The sequence below is a fragment of the Hylobates moloch genome, unplaced genomic scaffold (genome assembly GCF_009828535.3).
Source record: "Hylobates moloch isolate HMO894 unplaced genomic scaffold, HMol_V3 SCAFFOLD_2, whole genome shotgun sequence".
Lineage (NCBI taxonomy): Eukaryota > Metazoa > Chordata > Mammalia > Primates > Hylobatidae > Hylobates > Hylobates moloch.
Window position 1 is genome coordinate 121344097 of NW_026652277.1, and position 6202 is coordinate 121350298.

The 6202-nt window shown below is 34.8% G+C and overlaps 1 pseudogene; it reads left to right on the forward strand.

Annotated features, from left to right (window-relative positions):
* The first annotated feature begins 3149 nt into the window (after positions 1-3149).
* Positions 3150-3982, forward strand: LOC116476800 (translation machinery-associated protein 7-like; annotated as a pseudogene).
* The last annotated feature ends 2220 nt before the right edge of the window (positions 3983-6202 follow it).

A 6202-nucleotide genomic window follows, 5' to 3' on the forward strand; every position in this document is an offset into this window, starting at 1 on the left:
TCAATTCTTGTAAAAGACAATTCTTTTACAATGGCCTACAAGACCATACATGATCTGTATTTTTATAAAAATCCAAATAATCTGGCCATGAAGTCTTTGTACCATTTTTTCCTTACTAACTTCACCCCAGCTACGTGATTTTCTCTAACAGACATGCTTCTTCATCCTAAGTGCCTTTCTCCTGACTGATCCCTTTGCCTAGAATTTTCTTCTTTCCAGTTTATGTTTGGATAACTCCCCTATCTTCCCCAAGTGCTCTAATGTCACCTTACCAATTAACTCTACCATGACCATCCTATGTAAAATCGCAAACTCTTCACACATACCTACCCCTTACTGTCTTCTTGCTTTTTTCCTAAATAAACATTTTATTTTAGAATAGTTACTGATTTTCAGAAAAGTTGGGAGTATAGTACAGAGATTTCCTATACTCTGCATACCCACTTTCCCCTATTATTACCATGTTACATTAGTATGGTACGTTTGGTAAAATTAATGAACAAATATTCATACATTATTGTGAAGTAAGTTCTAAAGTCTATAACTCAGATTTCCTTAGTTTTAACTAATGTCATTTTTTCTGTTCAGGACCAATTCTATATTCCACATTACGTTTAATTGTCAGGTCCCTTTAAGTTCCTCTAGGCTGTGACAGTTGCTCAGACTGTGTTTTTGATGACTTTGACAGCTTTACATGACCAGAATAAATGTGGCCATATACTTGGTATAATGTCTCTCAGTTGGGATATGTCTGATTTTTATTCATGATTAGGCTAGGCTTATGTGTTTTTAGGGAAAGACCACAGAAGTAAAGTGCCATTGTAATTACATCATATCAAAGATACTTATTATCAACATGACATTGCTGTTGATGTTAACCTTGTTGACCTGGCTGAGACAATGTTTGTCAGATTTCTCTACTTCAAAATTTCCTCCTTTTCACTTTGTACTCTTCGAGAGGAAATCACTGTCTGCAACACACAGTTAAGGTGTGAGGATTTATGTTCTACCTTCTTTAGGGTGGAGTATCTACATAAAATATTTGGAATTCTTCTCCACAGGAGATCTATTCTCCCTCCTTAATTTATACCTTTATATATGAAATGTTTTCATCAGTATATAGTGTTGTGTATGAACACTTATGTTATGCTTTGGTTTATATTCCAATTCTACTGAATTTATTTTGTTGTCAAGTTGATACAACTTTGGGCATTGGGAACTCTCAGTTGGCTTTCATGTCCCTTTGATATATCTTCATCATAGTGTGTGTGTGTGTGTGTGTGTGTAGTTGTTTGTCAGTTTGTTTTTATCATTTTCTTACTTTTTAGCACTAAAAATACACATGGCTCATCTTGTGTATTTCCCAGCCTAGTCTTAGAATCATTCATCTCTTCAAGGAGCCCTGGTTTCTATTAATGCATAATGGTTTTAGAAACCAAGATCTAGGTGATAGATGCACTCATTGTTACTGCAATATTGCTGCTTCTAAGCTCTCTCAGCCTACAAAATGAGAAAATATATTTATGTATGCTAACCCATGTATCTACATACAACTATATATATGTATTTCTATATGTGGCCATATGTATTTATACTAATGGCTGAACTAATCCTGAGTTCATACTGATGTCTCCAATTCTAATCCATTACCATAAACCCAGATAATTCTGGGTTTCTTCTCTTGCTTGTTTGTAAACTCCTGCTCCAACAGTGAGAAACATAGTTTGCACCATTTGCCAAACTTTTACTTAATTTTTCAATTTCAGTACACATTCATAGCAGCATTACAGATATTAACCCATACACCCAAGGGAAACAACTTTATCAGTTGGAGTACAGTACTAGGTTCAGTTTCTTTTGCAAATATTCTTACATATCCCACTCATTTCTAGTTACTTGGTACAGTACCATTTTCTCTACCCACTCAGTGATATGGTTTTATATGATTGTGATACAGTTAGTTTACTTTTTATCACATTTTGCATTCCATCCTGAGATCCCTTGATCTCCTAATGGATTTGTTGAATTTGTGTACATCATAGTTCAGTCCTACTTCTGTGAAGTTGTATAGAATTTCATAAGTGAATAGGGGCATTTATCCACAATTACAGCATCATAGAGCACCATCATAGAATATTCATGTTTTTCATCTGTTTAATGGTCCCTTTCATCCAAAGACTTTGAAAAACACTGATCTTTTTGCTATCTCTATAATTTTGCCTTCCCTAGATTTCACATAATTAGGATTATACAATTTGCAGTCTTTTCAGACTGGCTGCTTCTACTTAGCAACATGCACTTAAGACTCATTTATGTCTTTGTGGGCTTGATAGTCATGTTTTTCTATAACTGGATAATATTCCATTGTGTGACTATACCAGAGTTTGTTTATCAATTCACCTTGCTTGCTTTCAGTTTTTGGCAATAATAAATAACAGTGCTATAAATATTTGGGTACATATGTTCGTATGGACACTAGTTTTCAAGTCAATTCGTTCAATATCTAGAAGCATGTTTGCTGTGTCATGTGGTTAGATTACATTTAGCTTTGTAAAAAGCTGTTAAACTGTCTTTCAAAGTGATCATACCATTTTTAATTACTAGTATCAATGAATGGTTTTTCCTTTTGTTACATGACCTCACAAGCAATTGGTATTATTAGATTTTCTTATTTTATCCATCCTAAATGTTGTATAGTGATCCCTTGTTTTAATTTGCAATTCCCTAATGACAAATGATATTTTATAGCTTTTCATATGCTTCTTTATCATTTGTTTTATTTTCATGTAACATTTAAGAGTTTTAATGTACCAACAAATATATAAATTTATTCTTCTTTCATCTGTCTTACGTAGTATAATGGAAATCCCAAGATAATCTTGACTCCATTTTTTTCACTGAAATATCTTAAGTACGTAATTTCCCATAAGTTTCAAATAAACACTTAGCAAATGAATAAATTGAAATTCTGTCTAAGAAAGAGAGGGATAAATAAAGTATACTAATGGAGAACAGCAGCCAATGACATAGAAGAAAAACAAGAAACATTTGTGTTATTGTGGTTGAGGAGAGAAAAAATCAACAATTGCTTTATTCTTAGGCAAGGTTAATAACACAAAACCAAAGATGTGTCCATTTGATTTTAAAGCATGTATGTCATCAGCGATAATAACATGAAGTTTCTCAGTAGAGAATTAGGATTAAAGGTATTGTTTATGGAAAAAAAAGCAGAAAGTGAAGAGTCTAAGCCACAACTAAAACAATTCATTCAAAAAATTTGTTTCTAGGGGAGACTGTGCAGTAATTGGGAATCACAATGGCTCAAGGTAGGATATTGATTAAACATAGCATACACTATGCATGCTTCTAAGCTGATAGGAATATCTAGTGGAATAGAAATTGGTTATGTATGAATTGAATACATTAGAGGAGCACGTACATAAGAAGGTAAAAATACAAAGCAAAAATGAAAAAGTTTTGCTTTAAGTGTAAGAACACTTCATCTAGCATAAGAGGAGAAAAGAGAAACTAAAAGATTGAGTATAGACAGATATAGGTAGGGTGAAAGATTGTTTCTGGGATATTGGTGGATTTTTTGTCAATATTTACTAATTACTTTATGGAAATGATATCAATTTTTAGTGATAATGAAGACAATAATGGTACAGAGGTATATAGGAGACTGAGGAGAGAGGAAATTAACAATGATAACTACTTGTTTTGCAGAACGAGGAACTGCTAACATATGAGAGAAGTGCAGTAAGACTACCCAGTAGAAAGGGGCAGCAGATGAGTCTGGTAACAAAAGTGGCAAGAAGAAGCCCATAGGACAGCCTAAGAAGCTGGCCAGGGACATGGACAGAAACAAAAAGAGGAGCAGAAGAAACTCAAAAAGCTAAAATCAAAGGCTGCAGGAAAGATTCACCTGGACACAGGTGGGATTAAGAAATCTGGCAAAAAGCAATCTGTTCCTTGTACCTGAGGCAAAGGCACCTTTTGATTTCATTCCTGTTTAAACATCTGAATTCTCTGCCATAACATCTATTGCCACCCATAGCTAGAATTAAGTGTTGTCTTGGAGCCTATGGTATATTTAAGAATAAACCTTTGTTTTTAAAAAATCATACAGTGCCTCACTCTCTCTTCATTTCATCTCACTCAGCCATTCCTACCATACTGTGAAGTCAAAGTCAACCCAGCCCAGAGTGCTGCCAGAATGTTCTTTTGTCTTTCTTCTACCCCCAAATTATGTATCTACTGGAATTACAACAACTTATTTGAAAAAAAAATGCCTAGTAATATTGAATTTCCTTCTGGAATTTATGCTTATAGACTTCAAGTATTAAAATTCAGCATGTACATTTCTCTCCACAATTGCACAGAGATGTAGCCATGGTTTTGTCACAAAATGTGATTTAACCATGTAAGGATATGGTTAAACTATTGGGATCAAGGCAGAGGGGAATAAGTAAATCAAGGCTACATTTTTAAGAAATTGGTATGATGACATAACAATATGTCTAATCTGTATAAAAATAATAATATGAGAGGCACAATGATTAGTAAAATATAGAAAAATAAATCAATTTGATGTCTTCATAAGGTGGAATAAGTTGCAGACTGGAATTTACAAGAGAAAATCAAGTACTAGAACAAGAAATTATTATCTTTGAGACTTCAGAATGGGAAGAGTTATTAATGTTTCAACCATAGTCATAGACAGTTGATAAGTGGTGGAAAAAAAGATCATTGCAGTTTAGATAGAGGAACTAAGAGAGAAACTGTTGATTTTAAAATTGTCAATAATGATGATAGGATTCAAAGACAGATTAAGAGAGTAAGTCAAGTCCTAAAATGACTTAATAATAATTGAGTGGTCCATGAACAGAGGTTGGTAATTGTTAGCAGCAGAGAGAGACACAAAGAACCCTTCAAAATATTAATGAATCCAAGAACTGCTTTTTTGAAAAGATCAACAAAATCGATAGACCGCTAGCAAGACTAATAAAGAAGAAAAGAGAGAAGAATCACATAGATGCAATAAAAAATGATAAAGGGGATATCACCACTGATCCCACAGAAATACCAACTACCATCAGAGAATACTACAAACACCTCTATGCAAATAAACTAGAAAATCTAGAAGAAATGGATAAATTCCTCGACACATACAACCTCCCAAGACTAAACCAGGAAGAAGTTGAATCTCTGAATAGACCAATAACAGGCTCTGAAATTGTGGCAATAATCAACAGCTTACCAACCAAAAAAAGTCTAGGACCAGATGGATTCACAGCCGAATTCTACCAGAGGTGCAAGGAGGAGCTGGTACCATTCCTTCTGAAACTATACCAATCAACAGAAAAAGAGGGAATTCTCCCTAACTCATTTTATGAGGCCAGCATCATCCTGATACCAAACCCGGGCAGAGACACAACCAAAAAAGAGAATTTTACACCAATATCCTTGATGAACATTGATGCAAAAATCCTCAAAAAAATACTGGCAAACCGAATCTAGCAGCACATCCAAAAGCTTATCCACCATGATCAAGTGGGCTTCATCCCTGGGATGCAAGGCTGGTTCAACATATGCAAATCAATAAATGTAATCCAGCATATAAACAGAACCAAAGACAAAAACCACATGATTATCTCAATAGATGCAGAAAAGGCCTTTGACAAAATTCAATAAAGTCTAATCAATGAACTTCAAAGGAGACTCAACATTTAAAGGAGGAGTAAGGAGAGCAGCTTTGAAATAATACTAGAAAACGGGGAATATATGAGAGAAATAACAGGTTCAATTCTAGCTGGCTGAAATGTCCAGGACACTAGTCTCTTAGGTGTTCAGGAGGACCAGGATCTTGAGGGCCTTGTCTCTTTGTGGCATGGTTAGGTGCCAGTCTGTGGACAAGATGCTGAGTCACTTGGAGCAGCAGGCTTGGCGCTGACCCTTCTGTCTGACTGGTTGGTGATTGCAGGATTTGGATCAGAAGAAAGGTATTAAAAAGATCTCTTATCTTCTCTAGCAAAGTGATGTGAAATTGTAGGTCCATTTGGGGAGTTTCTCTTCATCAAAGAGTATTAGAAAGCAATTGAATAGTTTCAGATGGAAAGGGAAACATGAAAATATTTAATCTGAAGTAAAATGTAAACCACAGTAGCTGATGTGTGGGTGATGTCTGGGGAGTGGAGGTAGA